Source organism: Pleurodeles waltl, chromosome 6 (genome assembly GCF_031143425.1).
Source record: "Pleurodeles waltl isolate 20211129_DDA chromosome 6, aPleWal1.hap1.20221129, whole genome shotgun sequence".
Classification (NCBI taxonomy): domain Eukaryota; kingdom Metazoa; phylum Chordata; class Amphibia; order Caudata; family Salamandridae; genus Pleurodeles; species Pleurodeles waltl.
The window spans coordinates 1,634,704,439-1,634,730,090 of NC_090445.1; positions in this window are offsets into that span (position 1 = coordinate 1,634,704,439).

Below are 25,652 nucleotides of genomic sequence, written 5' to 3' on the forward strand. Positions count from 1 at the left end.
CTAGGATTTATTTTGGTTTTTAATTTGTAACAGCCTGGGTTTGCAACTAGAGAGCAGATACAACGTAAGATTTGGGTTTCCTAGCTCAGTGGTTCCCAACCTGTGGTCGAGGGACACCTGGGGGCCCTCCTTAGGGGGTCCATGACTACTTAAAAAAATGTAAAAATTTTAACAGATTAGGTCCCGAGCTTTCAGTAATGACACAGTGGGGGGTCCCTGGATTCCAATAACGATTCAGTAGGGGGGCCCGCGTTCCAGTATTTATAAAGTGGGGGTCCACAGAAGTCAAAAGTTTGGGAACCACTGTCCTAGCTGAAGAATGTTGCCTGGCCAGGTACAAAAGGTCGTTCCTCACAGAGCCCCACCAATCTTTTAAACCAGCCCAACTTGATTGGTACGTCAGCAGCTTGTTTTTTACTCCTCCTAACCATCTTTTTCACCTTTATGCTTTTATGCTTTGCACTGAAAATCACTGCTCTGAGAGGCATAAAAATTAGTGAGTGAGAATCCCATCTGCCTTCTTTGAAATGGGGAAAAAAACATTTTCCTACCTCTTTTTAACCCTACCCTGAGGCCTGCGAACATATTTTTGCCTTAGGCCTCGTATACCTCTGTCACAATTAACAAAAAACAGAGCAGTCTCTGATAACAAGAGGGGTACTTCTTTCTAGATATGCTCTTTGTACCTGAGTGTGGTATTTTCAGTAGAAGGGAACATTAACTCCAGTAACACAGCATGCCACTTTGTAAGCATCTTCCGAGGAAAATGTCAATTTCACTTTATGTACCTTGTTCTGCCATCGTACGGACACACACATACATAGAGCTCCGTCATATAATATCTGCTATGTATGAGATGTATCATTTTACAGTTCCCACATGTCGTTCCCTACTTCCAACACAATTAAAAGGTATGGTTAACTTAATATGCATCTCATGAATCTGGAATTAATTTGATGAGATACGGCTTCTAAATCATACGTCTGTCAAAGGTTAGAAAGTGTTATGTTAATTCAAGCAGCCAGCCGGTTTCATTACTCAATCCCATGATTGGGACTTCACTGTATAGGGACATCTACATATTGATTAGCTTACTCGAGGAGCTACAATCAGGAAGCCCCAATTAAAATTAGTTTAATTTGTTCTTGAAGGAACAATGGCAGACAAAGGGCTCCGAGGCCAACAAGTGAGGTTCTGCTACTTTTGTAGACAGCAGGCGGCATTTCCTTTGGACAAGATGGAGAGGGAGAGACCCTGATAGCAAACAGACAACACTACCCAGCCCTAAGCTTACTTTCCCATCATTTGGAAGCCGTTACACTAAAGAAAAAATGGTTGTCCATCCACAGGAAAAGATTAGTGTTGGAGGCTAGGTGTCATTATAATTTCATGAATAAGCCTAGAGATTATACCTATAAACGATTGAGCTTGGCTCAATGAGTCCTTTTGTAAACTTGTCTCTAGAAAGAAATTCAGATTGTTAGGACTGTGAAAAATTGAGTTGATTAAGGGGGGTAAACCCCATCTCAAGCAACAACCTAAATTCTTCTCAGGCTGAGGCACAAGCAAACCCTAAATTAACCTTTGCTCAACCGTTGGGTAGCTAGGCACAGAGCAGTCAGGCTTAACTAAGAAACAATGTGTAAAATATTTGTGCAACACTTCAAACAGTAACGCAGTGAAAACATACCACAAAAGGAGCCCACAACAAAGTTATAAAATGGAGTAATTTTTAGTACATAAACCATGACAAAAACCACAACAATCATCTAACCAGTAGAACCAGAGATATTCAGTTTACACATTTTAGTAAAAATAGCGCCAAAAGACATAAATCGACAACTGTGGATATCTGTTTGCACCTCACTGAGACAAAGTCACAAGTTCAGGCTGACCACGATGGAGCACAAGCCGGCTTCAGGGACCTGGTTAGGCCTGCAGAACAAACTACCTTAAATCCTGTTGTGTGAGGTACTATGAGGATCCTTGTCAAAGATGTGTTGCACAGCCAAAGAAATGTGGTGGTTCTGGGGTGCAGCGAGGATGCAGTGCAAGGTCCTGCTGTGTAGACATCAACACAGCAACAAGGGCTTGCGATGTGAAGTCTGGAGTAAAGAAGAGTTGTGCAGTCGGGTAATGCATCCGTTCCGAGGAGCAGCGAGGCAGTAATCCTTCTTCCTGTTACAGTGCTACGTCCAGAAGCATACTGAAAAGTTGGTGTCAGGGGTCAAGTGTTTTTTACCCAGTTGTGCCCTTGAAGTGTGAGAAACGCTTCTAGAGGTTTCCCTCAGAAGTCCCAAGGCTTCCTGCTTTCCCTGTCCTGGCTTCAGACTATCTACAGGGAGTATGCAGCCTTTTATGTGGAGGCACGACACAGCCTATTCAAGTGTAAGTGGGGCTCTGCCCAGCATCTTCCGCCGATCCTGCCATTGACGGCCCTTCCAGGCACACCTAACCACCCTATTGTGTGTGGGTGTCTATGAGGAATATGCAAAGCTCGACTGTCAGCTACACCCAGGGGTGAGTTAAGTTTTAATTAAAACCATTGCAATTGTTCAAAAGGCACATAAATAATAAAAATGTTTAAATCATAAAACTAAATACACACATGTTACAACACAGTGATGATCAAAAGTGCTAATGCAGAAACCAAATGAGCAGCAAAATCGCCATCAAACAACAGCTATGGTGCTTTGTACACTTCTCAAGCATATGAGAGGGCTTCAAAAGATGACAAAAGGACACCTAGGACATCGCCAAAGTGCTAGTGCAAACCTGGGTAGCAGCAGCGGTTGGTTGGAATAAAAATACAGCCTAACAAGTTACATCACTCAAAGATCATCAACACTACACAGGTGATAGCATAGGACCCTGTAATAACTACAGTTTGTGTGATAAAAGCTGCAGTTTAACATGTTTACATTGCAGAGAAGTCATTGACACGTTTAAAAAAACACATAAATACAGCACATGAATAACAACGTAATTGAATAAAAGAAACTATCTCACAGAATTCAGTAGCAGGAGGGACAGTACGTCATCTCGATGGCAAGAGCTGGACAAAGCAGCCGACTGGGAAGTACAATCTCACTACGTTCAATTCGAAAGGGGCATATGGTCATACTGAAAGGTGTACTGAGGACTGGAGAAAGATTCATATTGTTGGACATACTAGAACTCCAGACAGGGTGGAGAGTGCAAGAGACTCTTCATGCCAGGGAACCCTCCCAGCTAGACCAAGCCAGGTGAAGCAGGGAAAGGGAATAAAATAAAGACCCCCAGTGATACCCTGGGGCAGCTGAACTTATTAACAGCAAGGGAGACAAATTTGGTCAGTAAAATGTTTAAATAGGTTTTATCTGGATTGAGGGCAGCAATGACAGCCTGCCGACACCCAGGCTGTTCTACTCTCACCTGAGATTGATTTTACGCTCATCCAACAGAACAAGACAGAGGCAAACAATGTGTTCAAGTGATTCCTCCCTCAGGCCTTAGCCCCTGCAGGTTCTTCCTTCCGAGGGTAGATGTCAACTGGCAAGGTGATTTAGGAACGGACACTCTCCAAGCATAAGAGCCATAAATCTTGCCTTCAAGCAGTTGGAGTATGTGCAGGAAAGGTAAGATGAAAGAGATGCTGGCGGGTAAGTTCTGATGACTGTCCAGGCATGCTTACGCTTAGTAGGGTGGCCCTATTGGACTGATAATTCAGGCGGCAAACACATTTCTGATACCACTTTAAAAGGCCCATTGGCTCAAGTTGGTAAGCCAAAGATCATTCACATCCAGGAGACGCTGGTAGTCCTCAAACGACCAATGATGTGATTGCCTTGGGCCATTGGTGATGAGTTCAGCCCATAACAGAGCCTCTAGGCTGCCACTTCTGGCCCCCCTTAATTTAGGACACAGGTTGAGAAGGGTGCCCTAAATGCCTTCTGGTTGGGGAGGCCCAGTTCCAGCCTGATCTGGGCAGCAGAAGAAGACGTTGGCAAATGGAGAACACGTTTGTATATCCTTATTATCAGTTTATGCAGTGTACTACTGTCTTTGTCCAGTAATATATCGCTGCCATAGGACAATGATGGCAAAATATTTGCTTTCATGACTTCCAAAAGAGGGGAATTTCTTGGCCCCAGCAGCGAATTTGAGAGTTTGGATAAGGTCACCTGGAGGGCCCGGTCCTTCATCTCAACTTTCTTCCTTTGTCTTATAAAATAACCTCTTGCATAGCTATGGGCCCCCAACTAATTGTATGATTGGTCTTTCGTGACTCAGTACGCCTTTCTTACAAATGTTACAACTTTAGTCTTTTTCAGGTTGATTTCGAGGTTGTTGGTATTTGTGTAGGCATGGAGCTGGCGTAACAAGCACTGTAGCCCTATGTTGTATGGCTAAATAAAGCATGCTCATCGGTGTATAACAAGTCACTGATTTATTCACCTTCAATCTTAGTGGGGTGACTGGTAATGGCATTGAGGGATTGTTACAGGCAATGAGCAGGCTAACAAAATGGGGGGCTACCACGCAGCCCTGCTTTGTACCCCACACAGTTTACATTTTTCTGGACACAGAAGCACCATCACCTAATTACCTAATTTAATGCAGATACAAGTATTGGTGTGCAGCTGAATTATGGGCTCTAGGATCTTTGGTGGGATACTCCATTTAATTAGTTTGGACCAGAGTGCCTCCCCCTCCCCGGTACATGATCAAATGCTGCCTTGAGTCAACAAAAGAGCAGTGCCACAGGGAGTGCCCTGAGGTTGCTTTATCAGCTAAGATTGATATTTCTAACGGGTGGGATAATGTACCAAATGTTTCTTCGAAGCCTGTTTCTTTCTTGGTGATGAGCTCCTTCAACTCCACCCGTAGCTGTAAGTCCTTCAAGAGTAAAATGGTGCATAATTTGGCTTCATTATCAAGAAGGGTAATCAATCAATTACGTGGCTAGCATGTTGATTGCTATAGGGCTAGGAGGGCCCCAGTCTGATATACAGTCTGTATCCCGACAGTAGAGCCTAAAGAGAAAAGATGCACATTCTGGTTCGGTGATGTTTGCGCCATGAAGCCTACTGACTTAATTTATTTCTCATTGACTAAGGACCAGAAGTTCCTGGAGTTAGATTTCTTACTCTTGCATAGAGGAATGGCCCAAAAGTGATGTTGCTGTCTCAGCTTCTCTGCGTAAACTGCCTGCTGGTAATTTTTCTGCACCAACTTAAGGGCAACTATTAGCTCTTTCTTCCCGGGTGCTTTTGAACACCTCTTGTGGCCTTATTGTGAACTTTCTTTAGGCGCTGAACCAAGACTGAGTAGATCACTAGTTTGGTGAGACTATGAGACTGGACTGATTGTGGAAATTTGGTACAGAGTTGAGTAATAAGTTTTGACCACTCAATAATTGGCGACAAATGACCGAGGGTCGCTTCTGCTGTAGATTCTATCAGTCAGCATTGATGTTACCACTGATGGTGTTGCTCCATTTGAGACAATTGAGGTTGTAAGAGTGTATGCTTTTGCATGTAGTGCTGGCTGAGGCATGGTAGGACACGTTGGAGTTTATTCTGATGGTCACTCTATGTGCTCAGTACAATACAGTAACTTTATACTGAAGATAACATTTCCATGGTATGTATGGTATAGTCAAGGTAGGAGTAGGATTTTTCATTGGTTTGTGACCAATTTGATGGGGTGTCCTTTGGGAGCTGGCTATTCAGTACTTTAAGGCCCATGCAGTTATGTTGTAAGGGCTTCATGGGCAGCTCCTTGGCCTGGATTGTTCATCGATGTTCTGGGTGCCCCCAAAGGAAATCTGTTGAAGTTCTCATAATGGTCTTGAAAGAGGTTTGTATTCAAATTCCCTGTCAAGATACAGTGTGTTAGAGGATAATTCCTGGCTAGATCGCCCAGGACCAGTGTTAAAAAGTTATGTTTTAACCTCTTCTCCCTTGCATTAGGATTAACATAGATGTCAATCAGCAAGCATGAGAGCTGTGATCTCCAATTTCTGATTTTGATTCCTTGCTGCCAAGTTCTCTGAAACTCTATTGGATCAATGTTCCCTTGCAGTTTAATAGAGGTATATAGGGACAGAACACCTTTTGATCTACCATGCTTGTGCTCTCACCAAGCCAATTTCCTGTACTCGATGAAACCTGTTGTCTGATAACTGTGCGCAGCTCATGTTTCCTGCAGGGTGATAATATCAAAGCCATTCAGAAAAGCTATTAAGTTGAGGGACTGTAGTTTCTACTCAAGGCTGTTGATGTTACAAAAGCACAGGGATCGCGATAGAATCTCGGAGTGATGGAGCACCATAGGGTTGGTTCAGTAAAGGAGCTTGGGAGATAAGGCTAATGGCAGTCAATTCAAATCATTTCTTTGTGAGGCATACGTAGCCACTGCATGTTCACCAGTGGTTGTGAAGGTAAGAACCAGGGCATTTTCTAAGCTTGAATATGGCTCCTTTCTGGGTGGATCTGAGGGAGCTAGAGCTTTTGTCAGGACCACTAGGTAACCTGCAACTTTAAAGGGACAAATCTTAGGGCCATATTTATACTCCATTTGCGCCGAAATTGCGTCGTTTTTTTTGACGCAATTTCGACGCAAAACTAACGCCAACTAACGCCATATTTATACTATGGCGTTAGAGGCGAATAGCGCCAAAGTTCCCGGAATGTGCGTCATTTTTTAGCGTGAACCCCTTCCTTGCGTTAATGATATGCAAGGGAGGCGTTCCCGTCTAAAAAATGACTCCCAGGCCTTTACGTGGTATTTATACTCCCGGGCAAAAGAGACGCCCGGGAGTTGGCGTGGCAAAAAACGGCGCATTTGCGCCACTTTTTAACGCCTGCTCAGGGCAGGCGTTAAGGGGCCTGTGGGCTCAAAATGAGCCCACAGGTGCCCTCCCATGCCCCCAGGGACCCCCCCTGCCACCCTTGCCCACCCCAGGAGGACCCCCAAGGATGGAGGGACCCACCCCAGGGACATTCAGGTAAGTTCAGGTAAGTTTTTTTTTTTTTTTTTTTTAATAATATTTTGTGGCATAGGGGGGCCTGATTTGTGCCCCCCTACATGCCACTATGCCCAATGACCATGCCCAGGGGACAGAAGTCCCCTGGGCATGGCCATTGGGCAAGGGGGCATGACTCCTATCTTTACAATGATAGGAGTCATGTTGATGGGGGATGGGCGTCGTTAAAAAATGGCGCAAGTCGGGTTAAGACGATTTTTTCGACGTAACCTGACTTGCCCCATTTTAAGACGCCCATGCGCCATTTTCCCCCTACGCCGGCGCTGTCTGGTCTACGTGGTTTTTTCCCACGCAAACCAGGCAGCGCCGGTCTGATTGCGCCGTCTAACGCCATTCCATAAATACGGCGCCCGCATGGCGCTTCAGAATGGCGTTAGACGGCGCAAAACTTTTTGACGCTAAACTGCGTTAGCGCAGTTTAGCGTCAAAAAGTATAAATATGGGCCTTAATACTTCTTGCATTAAATGCCTCAGAACTGGCTAGGATTAATTGTGCCAGAGGTGGCAGTGCAAACGTTGCTGATGTAGCTTCTGAGATTTGAGAACCCTTGGAAGGCAGATATCCAATTGACATGATGTCATGTGACTCCAGGTGACTCAGCTTGGGGACAGCCTTCAATAACCTTAGAAGGCTATCTGTTTAAAATATCCTGGGGACCTTGTGAATGGTATTCTGGGATGAACAGCAGCTTGGCACTTAAAAGTTGTGAAGTTATTTGCTGTAGGGGGACATGTGACCCGGGCAAGTCCTGGGGTGCCTGAGTGGGAGACAGTACCAGTGTGGTTGCCTGGGGTGTCCCTCCTGCGAAATGGCCAGGGTGGGCTCAGTAATGAGAGCTTGATCTAACTTATGGCTCAGGAATCTCTGGTTCCTTGTAATAGTCATTCGAAGAGTGTTGTGGGTGGCCTGGGCTGGATCGCTGTTGGTCAGGACGGAAAGCCCAGGTTGGTCAGTGGGACAGCCAAGGTTTGTCATCAGCCCACGTCCACATGAACCTGCATGGGGGGCTCTTGATGTTACAACTTGTGGACATGAGCCGGATTGTCTTACTAATTGGCATTTCCTGCTGCCAGGGAACCCTGATGGAATGTTGGAATCAGCAAACACTGGGCCTTCTGTTTGGGTAAAAAATTAGGCATGCCCTATCTGGTTGGACCTGCTTTCTTCATCCTTAGATGGGGGAAGCCTTGTTCTTTTACTTGCGTGCAACGGAAATAGGTTGCAACCAGAGGAGGGGTTGCTACTGGTCTTGTTTCACTGCTTACTGAGTCTCTTCATTTCCCTCTTGCTAAGTGCATGTGGTGGCTGAGTTCCATCTGAAGAGGTATTACTGGGGGCTGGTTGAATCACTATGGTGGAAGTTACTGCTGTCAGAGACATAGATGATGCACCTGCCTGCTCAGCACTCTGACTTGGTGTCTGAGTGTGTACGTCTGTTGGAGGGTGGTGAAGGTCTCCACAACCCCAGATGGTGTTTACTTTAGTTGTCACTGAAGGGCCATTCACTGGCCGCAAGACTGCAAGTTTAGGGCTAGAGCCGATGGACATAGTGTGTATCTCTGGGGATTGAATGTTATGAACCTCTGATGCTTGTGGAGGAGTTACACTTGCAGTTTGTTGACATTGTTTGGGACCCACTGTGAGCCCCTTGATTTGGAAGTGAGGACAAGCTGTCTATGATGGTGAAGCAACAACAAATTGATTGAACCAGGTTGGCAGTGGATTGCACTCTAAGAATCAGTTCCAGTTATCAAGCTTGCTGTCGATCTCTGCTGCGAAGACAGCGAGCAAATTCAGGAGATCTACTTGAAGATCTAGTTTATCAGAGTGGTAATTGAGGGCAGAAACAATGGATTAAAGAAGCTCCAGGAATTATGGCCACTTTGTACAGGGAGGGTCATGTCTGGAGTGGTTTTTGCCTGGTTTGCCAAGGCAGTGCAGGGGATTGGTGACAAGAAATTACAGTTCCAGAAGGAATTGAACATTTTGCTCAATACCACTATGCCTGTAATCTGGGATTCCATCACCATCTGGGTAAGAGGGATTCACGAGTGAGAGTAGTATTATATTCCCTGCTGGAACCCAGATCCATTGAGTCACTGGTGAGCTGAAGAGACAGTCTGCACTTGCCTCCAATGTTAACTCAGACTGAGAGTGAGGTGCTGGATGGGCATGAGATCTAATTTGAGGATCATTCACAGCCTGAGGTGATAACTCGGCAGAAGGGGTCAATGTTGTTTTTTTTGGATCATGCTTCACCTCACTGGAGGAGTGGGCGGATGCAGAAGCAGGAGCCCTTGATATGGCGGCTGATGTACAATTGTGAGGGTGTGTGGCCACCCTAGATGGGGACTGTCGATAAGCCTGCTGGTTTAAGGCGAATGGGGCCAGCAGGACAATAGATTTTTCAGACTCTGACAGCTTAGCTTTAGCCTCCTCAGCCACCTTGCCGTTAATGTCCCTGTCGTAGGCTGGGATAGGCCATGTTGGTGGGACTGAATGTAGTAAGTAGCCTTAAATTTAAGTTGCAGGGGCCGAGCTTTCATCTGTGCTGAACTAATGTGAATAGAAGGCTCACCTCTGCTTCCTTTGGGAGAGCATGCACTGTCAACTTTCGATGAGTTTCTGAATGAGTACAAAAGGGTTGAAGGCCAAGGGCCAAGGGACTGACCCTTATGCAATCAGATTTTACAACCGAGATACAATCAGAAATGATGGTTGGTTCTGGTCACATAAGGTTAGTTGTTGCCAAGTCCAACAAAAGGAGCCAAAGCAGGTGTAGAGGGTGGGGAACACTGTTCACTGAGCTCAGGGACTAAAGGGGTGAGGTCCCTGTTCACACGATCGTACTTGTTACTTCTGTATCTTGGGGCAGTCAGAGGCTCCTTCCTTGTTATTCCTGACCTCACGGCTTTCTGTGCCAGACACCTGGAGGACGCTCTGAATCCAGGAGCACCTGTACAAGCGCCACCTCATCTCCCCTGAAATGTGGCCTACAACAGGGGTACAAGGGAGGGACACGAGCGTCAGCTAGGTTGAAGGGTTAGAGTGTCCTGTCAGAGGCTGGGAGTACCTCTGCTAGCACCGACTCACTTCTTCTGAGTGATGGCCTTTGGCAAAGGTAAAGGAGAGGGGCATGAGCACGCTAAGTTTGAGGGGTTAGAGCATTCCGTCAGGAGTGGATGAAGAATGTAGGGCTTTGGAAAATAAGTTCAAGTATAAGAGCTGTAGGCAGGCTCCCAACTACTGTTTACAGGGAGCTGCCAAGCACTGCATTACTGCCATGTGGTGACCACTATGGAGTTATATAGTGAAAGCCTGTGAGGGGGTAGGTTGGCACCAGCCACCTCCCCGGTTGCAAACGCACTGGTCTAATTCCAGCCGCCTCTTCACAGTGAGTGGTCATGCCTGCCTTCTAGTGCTTCAGCCATCTACTTCAGCTTAGGGTAATTTAGGGCGACTACTGTTGTAAACTGGGAAAGGGTACCATTCAGCACAGATGCCCGCAGATGCCTGGTCCTACTATGTGAATTCGGCACACGGAATGTAAAGCCGCATAGACAATGCGGTGAGCCCGTTACTTCACTCCCAGTGGGGGCTGGCTGTGTTAAGTAAGCCGTGAAGCCAAATACACTGTACCCGGCCCTCTGGACTGTCCAGGGCCTACCCGAGGGGCGACTTATGTGTATAAAAAAGGAAGGTATGGTCCTGGCAAAAGGTTTACTTTACAAGGTTGACATAACAGTTTAATTCACACACAGGCTGCAATGCCAAGTCTAAGACATGTTGAAGGGCTGCTTAAGTGGGTGGCACAATCAGTGTAACAAGCCCAGTAGTAGCATTTAATTTACAGGTCCTGGGCAGGTTTGGTGCCACCTTACTAGGGGGTTACAAGTAAATTAAATATGTAAATTAAATAAGCCAATTTTACCATGTATTTAAGGAAAGAGGCCATGCACTGTAGCACTGGATAGCAGTGACCAGCAAATTGAAATCAAGAAAAATGGAGAAGGAAGGCAAAAAATGTGGGGATGACCCTCCAGAGAGAAGGATATTTAAATGACAGAGGCCACTGACATCGGTCAGTGTCAGGACCAGGTTGCAGGGTATCCACAGCCAGGTGGGAACTCTAAGCCGGGACTTCCTATCCAACCTTGGGGCTACCAAAGTGTTCCCTATGTGTTCCTGAGGTTTTATCTGCCTTCTGAAGTGTCCCAAAGTGTGTGTGGGGGGGCACAGCCCTTTGTGTTAGGCACCCTGTTTCGACTCGACCTCTCACCAGTTCAGGGGTGGTATTCTGAGACTGGCCACTCTTCCCAAGGTCTGCAGACTGAGGCGTAACAGAGGATATCGTAAGTTCTCTGTCACCAAGCCCTCTACCTGGGCTTCCGTACCCACTGCTTGGGAGTGGCACCCACAGAAAACTGAACTGTCAGGGTGTCCTGGGCAGCCGCCCCCCTCGATTCTCCTGACACACTTGGGCCGACTCATTCCCCAGCTTCTGGAGACTAACTATGACACTCCTCTGAGTCACCTCCCCACCCCACTCCGAGGATATGAGGGCCATATGGCAGAAAAGGCCTGCCCATGGGCCTGTCTCACCCTACACACCTTGCTAATGTACTGTTCTGGAGAAACTAGCTTTTCCACTATAATAGTTTGGCTTGCTCCAGTGTCCCTCAGAGGAGTGGCAGGGATCCCATTCACTTTCACATGGTAGAAGTGACGACTCCCACCCTAAGGGATCACAAGCTCACCATCTGCGTCTAGCCTTCAGCTAATGGAGATCATGGCATGGTTTATGAACTGAATTTGGGGACTACACCCCCTCACTTAGGCTACAGTGGCCACCCCTGTAATTGTCCCGCCAGTGAGTGTTTTTTTAGGACAAAGTTCCACTGCTTGTGCCCTAACTGGTAGCATTCAAAGCAACAGGGTTGGAAATGGGGCGCCCTGGGCCACTGCCCACCTGAAACACCCCCTGTTTCTCAGAAGAGGCTTGGGAACTCTGGGACTTGTCTAGGTCATATTTAACCCCCCTCCCTCTGATGGGGTGACCTGAATAACCCTTCATGGGGTCATTCCCAGGTACCTTCGTGGACACTCTGGTACTGACCCAGAAGTCTGCCTCCTCAGCAAGCTTCCTGAGGCCAGTAAGTTAGCTCTCCAGTAGGTGGTGGTGCAGCTCTGTAAAACATTTACTCAGCATTTGCTCTCTTAATATCAGATTAAACAGCCCAGTAAAGTTACCAACATTGCTGCCCTACACCCAACCATTCAGTGCCTTGCTTCTTCTGGCTGTCCCTGAACCTGATGCAGCATTTCTCTGATGTGAGTTCATACTTGGTGACAAGGATGGCTTCCATGAGGGCATATCCGGTTTGTTCCTCTACTTCTAGGGTGAGAAGTGTATCCCTCCCCACAGAAGGCATATGTTTCCACAAGCCATCCCATCAGTGCTTCTCTGGAATCTTATGTATCCTTAGAGCTACCTCATAAGTGGCAAGCCACTTGTCTATGTCAATCCCTACCACATAGTTTGGCAGTCGGTCTTTGGGGATGCAGACTTTCTTGTCTCCTTCAGACACTAAGGTAATGCTGTCACCACTGTCCTGACTGCTTTGTCTTAAGTTCCAACTCTCTGAAAATACCTTTCATGAGATAACTTTTTTCTCCTCCAGAGCCAAGTTCCTATCTTCCATCCTGAGTTAGGCCACCTGTAGCCTGAACTCCCTAACTACCTTCCTGTCCGCCAGCTCCTCTGCGGTCAAGCTATGAAAGGACACACTACTTCCTGCTCTGGCAAGGAGTTCTAACTCAGGAGTGGGGTCATCCTCATCCATTTACGCAGCCTTTTAGGTTTGATGTCAAGATCCTGATCCTGCTCATCCACATCATCCTCATCATCCTGTTACTCTGTGGCTCTCATTAACTGGTGGACCTCTGTCCAGGCACTCAGAGCTGTCTGCAGTTCCAAATGTTCTATCTTTGTTAGAAATTGGGTCCCTAAATGGCAGTGGTTTGCACCCTGTCCAAGTAGGGACCTCACTCTAGTCAGGGTAAGGGAGTCACACAGCTAAGAAAACCCCTGCTCACCCCCTTGGTAGCTTGGTTCAAGCAGTCATGTTTATCTCAGAGACAATGTGTAAAGTATTTGTACGCGCACAGTAACACAGTGAAAACACTACAAAAGTACTTCACACCAGTTTAGAAAACAGCCAATATGTATCTGAGTAAAAGAAGACCAAAATGACAAACACCCAACATACACAAGTAACGATACGAATGTTCAAAGATTACATTTTAGTAAAGTGCTTAGAAAAACAAAAGCTCCAACTGGGGCTATCACAGCATCTTGATGGAGTCATTCCCAAGTCCGACACCACTCCCGAGGGAGTGCGGGCTAGTCATGAAGTTGCATGGACCACAGGAACAGTAACTAGGAAAACAATCAGGAACCAAAGATGTGCCTGGTGTTGGAGAGGTGAGGCATGACTGGAGCCGGTGCGACGTCGGTTGCTTACTGTTACCGGGCAGGTAAGCCATTGGTTCCGTACTGCTAGGCAGGGAAGCTGAGATGTTGGTTCCTTACGGTTGCAGAGGAGGTGATGCAGTGTCGGTTACGATGTACAGGGAGTGCAGAATTATTAGGCAAGTTGTATTTTTGAGGATTAATTTTATTATTGAACAACAACCATGTTCTCAATGAACCCAAAAAGCTCATTAATATCAAAGCTGAATATTTTTGGAAGTAGTTTTTAGTTTGTTTTTAGTTTTAGCTATGTTAGGGGGATATCTGTGTGTGCAGGTGACTATTACTGTGCATAATTATTAGGCAACTTAACAAAAAAAAATATATACCCATTTCAATTATTTATTATTACCAGTGAAACCAATATAACATCTCAACATTCACAAATATACATTTCTGACATTCAAAAACAAAACAAAAACAAAAACAAATCAGTGACCAATATAGCCACCTTTCTTTGCAAGGACACTCAAAAGCCTGCCATCCATGGATTCTGTCAGTGTTTTGATCTGTTCACCATCAACATTGCGTGCAGCAGCAACCACAGCCTCCCAGACACTGTTCAGAGAGGTGTACTGTTTTCCCTCCTTGTAAATCTCACATTTGATGATGGACCACAGGTTCTCAATGGGGTTCAGATCAGGTGAACAAGGAGGCCATGTCATTAGATTTCCTTCTTTTATACCCTTTCTTGCCAGCCACGCTGTGGAGTACTTGGACGCGTGTGATGGAGCATTGTCCTGCATGAAAATCATGTTTTTCTTGAAGGATGCAGACTTCTTCCTGTACCGCTGCTTGAAGAAGGTGTCTTCCAGGAACTGGCAGTAGGACTGGGAGTTGAGCTTGACTCCATCCTCAACCCGAAAAGGCCCCACAAGCTCATCTTTGATGATACCAGCCCAAACCAGTACTCCACCTCCACCTTGCTGGCGTCTGAGTCGGACTGGAGCTCTCTGCCCTTTACCAATCCAGCCACGGGCCCATCCATCTGGCCCATCAAGACTCACTCTCATTTCATCAGTCCATAAAACCTTAGAAAAATCAGTCTTGAGATATTTCTTGGCCCAGTCTTGACGTTTCAGCTTGTGTGTCTTGTTCAGTGGTGGTCGTCTTTCAGCCTTTCTTACCTTGGCCATGTCTCTGAGTATTGCACACCTTGTGCTTTTGGGCACTCCAGTGATGTTGCAGCTCTGAAATATGGCCAAACTGGTGGCAAGTGGCATCGTGGCAGCTGCACGCTTGACTTTTCTCAGTTCATGGGCAGTTATTTTGCGCCTTGGTTTTTCCACACGCTTCTTGCGACCCTGTTGACTATTTTGAATGAAACGCTTGATTGTTCGATGATCACGCTTCAGAAGCTTTGCAATTTTAAGAGTGCTGCATCCATCTGCAAGATATCTCACTATTTTTTACTTTTCTGAGCCTGTCAAGTCCTTCTTTTGACCCATTTTGCCAAAGGAAAGGAAGTTGCCTAATAATTATGCACACCTGATATAGGGTGTTGATGTCATTAGACCACACCCCTTCTCATTACAGAGATGCACATCACCTAATATGCTTAATTGGTAGTAGGCTTTCGAGTCTATACAGCTTGGAGTAAGACAACATGCATAAAGAGGATGATGTGGTCAAAATACTCATTTGCCTAATAATTCTGCACTCCCTGTATGTGTTCCTTGTGACCGAACATGGTCAATGAAGCCAGCAGGTCAAAATGCAAGGTGTCGACTTTGCGGTGTCATGATCACACCACAGGGCCACAGGTGCTGTGGCAGAGTCAGAGTTGGGTGTCCTAGACGTCTAGGAGACAGCACACGGGAAAGATTTTGTGGCGGGACTTCGGAGGCAAAGCAGTGGCATCAAGTCTGTGTTGTAGGCTGCAGTCATTGCACTCAGCAGGGACCACAGCTCCAGTACAGACAGGGGCATAGAGTCAGACAGCGATGCCGGTTCCTAGGTCCCTCTGGAGTCAATGTGCTTGGTTTCTGCTAGGTTGCACCAGAGTTCACTTCCAAGGGCCAGGAACTGGATTTGGCACCATTTGACAAGTCAGGTGAAGTCTTTGATGGCCTTGAGACTCCTTAACAGGAGGCAAGCTCAGTTCAAGTCCTTGGAGAACCTTGGAAAGCAGGATGTAACAAAGCAAAGTCCATCTCCAGCTCGGCGGCCACCATTGTGCAGCCGGCAGGATTATGACCCCGCCTACGGCCATGGTTTTCTTGACATTTGTTACGCCACGAAAACCATGGTGACAGGCCCTACCAGTGACAGGGCGGTCGGAGAGGTACAGCCAATCCGCCAATGTCATAATGTGGCGGTAAGTACCGCCAGCCTGTTGGCGGTACTACTGCCACATTATCACCGGCTGCCATGTTCATAATGACCCCCATAGTGCCTCCACTGAACAGTGTATCAAAGAGATAAAATATAACTTTCAGTTAATAACAGCAATACTATACTGATTGGTGCTAGGGGCAATGCAAAAAGATTCTTCAGTTCTTTTTTTGTTGCTCATATATATTAGTATCTTCTGAATCACCCTCAGATGCATATTCAGGTAGCTAGTCAAAAGATAATCTGCCCCTCCTTCACCAATGAAGCAATTATGCAAATGTAGTCTGTGTTGAAATGTCATGACCTTCATAGGCTACCGAAATGGCAGACACAATAACCCAGCTCTTGCACTTTTTTGGTTCATCTCGTGACTACCAGAAGAAGCGTTGAGTACAGAAATTGTGTAACTCTTCGGGCCTTTACTTTCTTTTATAATGTTACTTTTGTTCAGTGTATCTTAATCACTTACTTTTCTTTTTTTTCAAGCACGTGCTGTCAGTTCTCCAAATATATCGCACGCTGCAGCTTTCACCCTGTGGTGAACATATACTCTGTAGCATAGTAATAAGTCATTAGATAATTCTGTATTCTCTGGGTTTATTCCACTTTCATTGTAATGTGCATGTATCACAGCAGGATCTACAAGTACCTTTTCTTGAAAGTAAAGTAAAAGGGACCATTTCGACCTCTGTTTTGATTAATGTCACAGTGTTTGAAAAGGCTTTTTATTCATTTGGCGTTCTTCGCACTTGTGTGATAAATATAAGAATCTATTTTTCCAGACACAACATGACTTTATGTCAGAATCCATTTGTTACACATTTTTATCGCAGGTAGCTTCTTCACAGTAATTCAGTTGTGCTGAACATTTCTTTTTAGTGACAGCATGATTCAGAAGGTCGTGATTGCTTTGTCATGTGTAATTCTTTGTTACACTTAAGATGGCCGCCTCCTCTGTGGAAATTAAAACATGCATGATGGAGACACCATCAAGGACAGTTCACGATTGCTCACTGCAGTGATGCCTTATGGCCACTCAGTCACAATTTACCAGTTTAGGAGCATGCACTGGTGGACGATACTGTGCCTAACAGTACCCGTTTTATCGCATGCAATCATAACTTACGATTTGTGAAGAGTTGCCTTTGATTTGGTCGTGGTAAAGGGTGCTTTATATATGTTCTCATTCTCTTACACTGCAGTTTCTTGTGTCTATCGATCTTTTCCCAAACATATTCTTGGTGCATGCAGTTGTTCCTTCTCATGCATTTCCTTTCTAGTGGCAAGGGGATGTGGAGAAGAAAATTGAAGTAAATATTTATTCAAGTGACACTGAGGCATGAAAAACCCAAACAGGGCGAGCTCTGGCGTAGAGTGTGAGCGGGAGACATATAGCAGTCAGCCTTGCAGGGATTCGAACTCATGATCTGTAGATCGCTGCCTATTCCAGTGGCATATGGTCTGCTCACTGACCCCGCCCTAGAGGTTTAATATCCAAGACTGGTGGCATATGCAGATTCAATTGGACATAGGGTACTGTAAGCACTGAGGTTAGTTGGGCTGAAAGTCACTGTAGTATCTGAGCATTTTCAGAAAATGGGAAAGTGAATCTCAATTCCTTCTGCATGTCTTACTATAAATAAAAAATGGCTGATTCTTCAGCAGTTTTTAGGTTCTAAAGATTAATGGCCCAGCAACGTACAGTAAAATAATCCATGTCTCATTTATATAACATTCAAGTATAGTGTGAACCACAGCTGAGGTAGCAGTAAATGGAAAGCAGTAGCAGGAAAGAATATTTATAACTCTTGATTGCAATAAACAACCTGAGCTATGTTTAATAGATTTCGCTCTATATTCAAATTATTTAAAACATAAGCTATGAGAAAGGAAAAGCTTGCAAAATCTTAAAAGATATACAGTCCTACTGAAAGAATTAGGGATCTGAGAAGACTGTGCAGGTAACAGAGGGGCGGACTTGGAGACAGTACATCAATAACATTAAGACTTCCATAGAGATGAATCAGAAGACACAAAAAGGTTCACAATGAGGCACCTACTGTAGGGGATGAGATGCAGTGCATGAATAATAATGTGAGGGATTTTCTGACCTCATATTGGTACTAATGAGACTTTCACCAAAAGATGTTCTTAAAGACGGCACACTGATTTTCTGACATCATATTGGTACTAACTAATAAGACTTTCACCAAAAGATGTTGTTAAGGACAGCACACGATAACAATACCCACAGACAACAAACCTGGAGAACAGCACACTTGTAACAATTGAGCATCCACAGAAAAACAGAGTAGGAGATGTCAGAATGGTACCAATGAAACTTCCAAACAAGTGGCTCAGAAGACAGGACAGGGGTCACAGTGAGACCTCTACTGTGATGGGTCAAGATACAAGGCACGGACAGTAATGATATTTTTTAGACTACGTTTGTGAGAAATAGTGAAGGTAACAATGAGTTATCTACAGTGGATTACCAGCAGTGAACAACCAGGCAAAATTAGACTTCTAAACAAAGGCAACGGTAGAAGCCACAATTACTCTGAACCGTCTAGAGAGACCAACCAGCAGATATCATCTGGACAAATAAGACTTCCAAAGGGGGAAACCAACAAAAAGCTATGATTTAGCATTGACCCATCTGTAGAGAAGGTCTAACAACCACATCTGGGAAGCAATGAGTCTTCTCAATGGGGCCTCCAGGAGACAGAACAGGGATAACTAAGAATTGTCTCCAGAGAAATGTCTAGAGACAATATTTGGTCCGGACTAAGATTTCTATAGGGACTGTTAGACTAATCATGGGCAACCTGTGCAGCATAGTTGCAACTACCATAGAATCCCACCAATAAATTCACCATAAGCAGAACACCCCCTCATGTGTACACCATGGTATCATAATTACATGCTTGGACTGTGATGCATTGATAGGGGAATATTAGTCTGGCAAATCAATGGACATTCAACCATTCATTAAAAAAAATGAAAGAGTTCTTTGGCACACCTACCCATATGCAAAAACCCCTTCAAAGATCTTCCAGGATGGAATACACTATACCTTCACACTGTTCTACAAAAAATAATTCTAAAATAAATATTGAACAAAACGTCCCCTGTTATCTCACGACCAAACACCAAAAATACATGAAGTACAATCGATTAATGGCTTCCCAATTTGCAAGGGATGCCCCACTTTGCCATAGTAGAACATAACAAAATGTAAATTATTAATACATAGCATAAAATTAAATAACATAAAATTCAATAGCTTTATTCCATTGGTAACGTAGTGCCTGTAAACTCATAAACAAAAATGAGACTTCTACAGGAAAGGGCAAGCACGTAGAACAAAGATAACAACAAAGATGTTACCTGGAGAAATCTGAGCAAAATGAATGATTAACTGTGAAAATTATACACAGGCTGTAGCTAGCACTCAGATAACAATAATACTTCTATACATAGGTCCCTCCCCCAGGAAAAATATTGGCCAAATTACACTCAAACTAGGGGGAATATATATAAAAAAAATTATAAGCAACTTTATTAGTTTTGCATAACAACATAAAAACCAACAGGTGACAAACCGCACTTCATTGACTTGACACAATACAAGTCCCACGTAATTAACATGAGTACATGATCGATATTAGCAATATTGGTCAGGGACAGAGCACACAACGGTTGCTGCACCTAAGGCATAGCAGCTGAACGATCTCCCCAGGTTCCTGTCCACTTCCCCCCAGACCCTGTCGTATTTAGCAGGGCACCCTCTTGCTTCATAAACTAGTTTTTCTTGTTGGGCGCACCAGTCCACACCACGTCACCATTTCGCAAGTGCCGGCCCCGTCTCCACCTTCCAGCCAGCTGCGATATCTCTCTTGGCTAACAGACACACCACTCCCAAAAAGGCCCGTTCTGCTCTACTGGACCCCACCCCCTCCAGGACCCCCAACAAAAGCGGCAGCGGGGCAGCCTCCACCTCCACCTGCAAGATTCTGGAGATTTCGGTCGCCACTGCTCGCCACTAGGTTGCTATGTGTGGACAGCTCCATACCAAGTGGTAGAAGTCTGCATTGGGGTCTGCACAGTGGGGACAATCGGCACGGGGTAGGAGACCTGCTTTATGTAACTTTTCGGGTGTGAGGTAGGCCGTTTGTAGATAGTAGGTCTGCACCACTCGAAGACGGGTGGTCATAGTCAAGGTTCCCAGGGCCATCAATGCGTCTCTCCAGTCCTCATCCTCTATGTGACCCAGCCAGTTTTCCCACCGCTCCTGGAATCTACCAAATGTCTGCGTTGTGTTGGTGACCATGGTGCGGTACATTTGCGACACTCCCCCTTTACCCAGGCCACCCAACAGAGACCTGGCCTCCATGGGGCTAAACTTGGGGAGGGCCGTGCCAGCCTGGACGTGCACGCTCAGCGCATGCCTGTGTAGTAGGTAACTATGGAATTGGGTCCTGGCAAGCGAGTACCTCTGTTGAAGCTCTTGGAAGGACCACATGTGGCAGCCCTCCCAGATGTCCCCCAGTAGTGAAATGCCTCAAAGGCCCCCTTTTTGGAACCCCCTCCAGTGCAGAGACCACTCCCAGCCATGTCCCGTGACACAGCGGGGTTTGTTGGGTAAACGCCATCCAACTGGTCGCCCCCTTTGCCGCCCTCCATCCCATCAGCACCACTCTTGTCACCTCTCGGACCCTACGTGGCAAGGGGTTGCCATACAGCATTTCGAACAGGCCAGGGAAGCCCATCGTCAAAAGTTCTAGTTGATATGCAGGATCTAACCAGTCTCCCCCCAGCCAGTCGTTAATCACCAGCAGGTGCATTGCTAGGTAGTAAAGATAAAGGTTGGGCATCCCCAAACTACCTTCATACACATCTCCTTGACAGGTGCAGAACGCCAGTCGGGCCAGGTATTGTACCATAGAAATTGCCACGCTACTGCGTCCATTTCCTTAAACCACCGCTTGGGTGTGGGGTAGGGGAAGTTCTGGAGCAGGTAGAGAAACCGAGGTAACATCATCATTTTATAAAGCGCTATCCTTCCAAGGATGTTGAGTGGCAGGGTCTGCCATCTCTGGAGGTCGTCTGTGACCCTCTGAGTGAGCGGTGAAACATGAAGTGACCATGCCAGCTCAGGTAGCAAAGATACAGTTACTCCCAGATACCAGAAGCTGTTGCGTTGGATAGGGATGGTATTCTGCCAGTCGTAACAATCCCTTGTGGGGTGCAACGGTACCAGCGGAGATTTACTGGGGTTGAGTGTCAGGCCAGAGGCCTCAGAGAACAGCCCCAATAGCTGCAACGCCCGGGGTCCGCTGCTGGCTGGGTTGGCCAGGAACAAGAGTACATCGTCTGCGTACAGCACAACACGGTCTTCCCGTCCAGTGGGCCAAGACCAACCGTTGATCCCTTATAAGCTTTGTTAGAAATGGGGTCTTTGGTTGACAGTCAGGTTACCCCCTGTTCAAGCAAGGACCCTCACTCTAGTCAGGGTAAAAGAGAATCACCCTCAGCTAACCCCTACTTACCCCCTTGGTAGCTTGGCAGAGCAGTAGGCTTAACTTCAGAGCGCTAGGTGTAAAGTATTTGAACCAACACACACAGTAACTCAATGAAAACACTACAAAATGACACAACACCGGTTTATAAAAATAGGGAATATTTATCTAAACAAAACAAGACCAAAACGACAAAAATCCAACATACACAAGTCAAGTTATGAATTTTCAAAGATTAAACTCAAAAATAGAGCTTAGAAACAAAAATGCTTCGATGAGATGTTAACACGGCGTCGTGACGGAGTCGTTTCCAACAAGCCGACACCAGCGGCGCCGGACACGGAGTCGTGTAGACCCCCAAGTACAGTACCTTTGGTGAACAGTGAAAACAAGCCGATGCGCGAAGTCGGGATTCGCAGCGTCTGTGCGAAATGTTGAATCCGTGCATTTCGAGCGGCGTCGGTCACGACTTGGTGCGGCGACTTCCACGGAGTCGCGGACTTCAGCGGGGCTGCTGCGGCGTCGGGCCTGCAAAGAGCGTCGCGTTCCAGCGAAGGTCACGGCGTTGGGTGCAGGCGGCGTTACCGGATTCAGCAGCAGCGTCGGTCCGAAGTCGTCCGAAGTCGATTTCCTTGGATTTCCACCAGCTTTCCTTTCAAGGGCCCAGGGACTAGATAGGGCACCACTTGTCAGAGCAGGAGTCTGTCCAGAGACTCCAGGTGCTGGCAGAGAGAAGTCTTTGTTGTCCCTGAGACTTCAAACAACAGGAGGCAAGCTCTAACTCAAGCCCTTGGAGATTTCTTCACAAGATGGAAGGCACACAAAGTCCAGTCTTTGCCCTCTTACTCTGGCAGAAGCAGCACTGCAGGAAAGCTCCACAAAGCACAATCACAGGCAGGGCAGCACTTCTTCCTCAGCTATCAGCTCTTCTCCAGGCAGAGGTCCCTCTTAGTTCCAGAAGTGTGTCTAAAGTCTGTAGATTTGGGTACCCTTCTTATATACATTTTAGTCTTTGAAGTCACCTTTCTTCAAAGGGGACTCACATCTACTTGTGAAATCCTGCCTTGCCCAGGCAAGGCCTCAGACACACACCAGGGGGTTGGAGCCGGCATTGTCAGAGGCAGGCACAGTCCTTTCAGATGAGAGTGACCACTCCACCCCTCCCTCCTAGCAGAGATGGCTAATCAGGAAATGCAGGTTACACCCCAGCTCCCTTTGTGTCACTGTCTGGTGTGAGGTGAAAAACAACCCAACTGTCAAACTGACCCAGACAGGGAATCCACAAACAGGGCAGAGTCACTGAATGGTTTAAGCAAGAAAATGCTCACTTTCTAAAAGTGGCATTTTCAAACGCACAATCTCAAAATCAACTTTACTAAAAGATGTATTTTTAAATTGTGAGTTCAGGGACCCCAAACGCCACATGTCCATCTACTCTCTAGGGGAATCTACACTTTAATCATATTTAAAGGTAGCCCCCATATTATCCTATGAGAGAGACAGGCCTTGCAACAGTGAAAAACGAAATTGGCAGTATTTCACTGTCAGGACATATAAACCACATTACTATATGTCCTACCTTATCCATACACTGCACCCTGCCCTTGGGGCTACCTAGGGCCTACCTTAGGGGTGCCTTACATGTAAGAAAAGGGAAGGTTTGGGCCTGGCAAGTGGGTACACTTGCTAAGTCGAATTTACAGTGTAAAAATACACTTACAGACACTGCAGTGGCAGGTCTGAGACATGATTACAGGGTTACTTGTGTGGGTGGCACAACCAGTGCTGCAGGCCCACTAGTAACATTTGATTTACAGGCCCTGGGCACCTCTAGTGCACTTTACTAGGGACTTAACAGTAAAACAAATATGCCAATCATGGAGAACCAATTACGTACACATTTTAAACAGGAGCACTTGCACTTTAGCACTGGTTAGCAGTGGTAAAGTGCCCAGAGTAACAAAAACAGTAAAATCAGAGCCCAGCACACATCAACAACCTGGGGAACAGAGGCAAAAAGTTAAGGGAGACCACGCCAAGGATGAAAAGTCTAACAAGCTTCACAAGTAACTCCATCGCCAGTGCGAAGAGAAGAGGGGACTGGGCAGGTTCCCTGGCGATTAGGGAACTGGTCCGATACAACCTCGTTCACCTGCACCCGTGCTGTCAGATTAGAATAAAGGAGTTTCACTAGTCCTCGGAATTTAGGACCAAACCCGGCGCTCAAAAGCACATGGTAAAGATACATTCAGTCCACTGTTTCGAATGCCTTTTCAAAGTCTAGGAGGAGGAGTGCCAGAGGAGGGGTTAAGAAGCCCCGGTTAGCCAGTGCCACAAGAAACCGTCTAATGCAATGTCTAGTACTTCTAGTTGGCATAAAGCCGCACTGGTCCGGGTGTACCAAAGAGAATAGCACTCTTTTCAGCCTGGTTGCTAGTATCGTGGACAGTATCTTAACTTTGGTGTTGAGAAGTGAGATGGGCCGATAAGCAGAACATTGCTGTGAAGGGGGGTTGATCTTGGGGATCACCACAATGGTGGCCTGGTCGAGACCCGGGGGAAAACCACCCGTCTGCTTGTCTTTCTCAAACATGGCGAGCAAGTGAGGGGCTAGGATGTCGCTGCACTTGCTGTAAAGGTCCTCCGGGAAACCATCGGGCCTGGGGTTTTGCCCGCAGCCAGTGCTAGCAGCCCTGACCTCCTCAAGCATTACGCGTTCATCAAGGTCTTGTCTCTCCACTGCCTAAATTCTAGGGCGGGACACCTCCCCCAGCAAGGGGGTCTCTCTCTACACTCGGGGCCTGGGCCGCTCCTCGTAGAGTCTTGTATAATAGGTGGCAAAGCTTTGCGCAATTTCGTAAGGCGTCTGGGAGATGGCTCCCGATTCGTCGACGACCTCAGGGACGACTGTTCGCCATGGGTCGAGTCGCGAGCCAATGCAAGAGCTTTTTGTTCTTGTCCCCCCACCCGTACACGCTGGCTGTCGAGGCTCGCCACATGTGCTTTGCCGTTTCAAGAGTAGAGTGCCTGATCTCCTCTCTAACTAGGGTTAGCTGCCTCGTTATGGATGTGTGCGTGGAGACTGTGAGCTGGTGTTTGAGTCGTAACGCCCTGGCCTTGAGTTCCGACACCCTTTGGTTCCATGCGCGTTCTCAAACGCGGAGGAGATGCTTGGCCTCCCCCCTAAGGGTGGCCTCACAAGCAGCCCAGATTATGCCAGATGACGGCATGGACCCCAGATTATTTGCAAAATATTGGGTGAGTTAGTCCCTTAAGGCTTGGGTATAGTCACTGTCTTGTAAATACCAGGCATTTAGTCGCCACAGAGGGCATTGGGTGGCGTCTATGTCATCTATGTGAACGAGGAGCAGTGCATGATCTGAAACCCCGTGTGATAGTATCTCTGCCCCCGTGACTCTAGGAACGTCCAGAGCCGGCATGAGGAGAAGGTCTATTCTGGCATGGCTGTGGTGCGCTGCCAATGTATGCGTATACTGCTGCGTTCTAGGGTGCCATATCCGCCACACAGAGGCCAAGGCCCTCTGCCCAGCGGTTCAGTCCAGAAGCCCGAGTAGAGTGGTTTATTGACAGAGGTCCGGTGATGTCCATCTCTGAATTCATAACGGAGTTGAAATCTCCCTCCAGTATGGTCAATCCATACTAATTAAATTAGATATCATGGATATTACCAAAATGTTGAGATGCCATGTATTAATGGAGATTTAAATTAAGATATTTAATTATCTTCTTGACTGAACATGAAAGTGTGCTATAGTCATGTTGTAATAATATATATACATTAGGAAAGACATACATCATCATTCGTATTGATAAAAATTGTATTGTTGCTTTTAGAAGAATATCTTTCTAGTAGTATCAAAAGTAGCTCATAATCTTGGTTTACTTTCTAGTGTATATTTCCCTGCTTGAGCTACAGTCATTAGGTCAGGGAACCCCATTGTTTTTTTACCAATCCCGGGGGCAGCCCTGCTACTACCTCCTGGAGGGCAGCCAAGAAGCGCTCAAACGCTCCAGGGGGAGCATAGGTGCTCAGGATATTGACCGGCTCCCCCCGAGCATGCCGGACACTGCTGCATAGCGTCCCTGCAGATCCAACTAGGAAGCGGTTATCACTATGGGTAATGAGTGATGCAGCAGGATAGCTACCCCCCTAGAGCCCCTAGAGAAGCCAGCGTGGTAGATCCTGTCATACCCACCCCACGTGAGCACAGG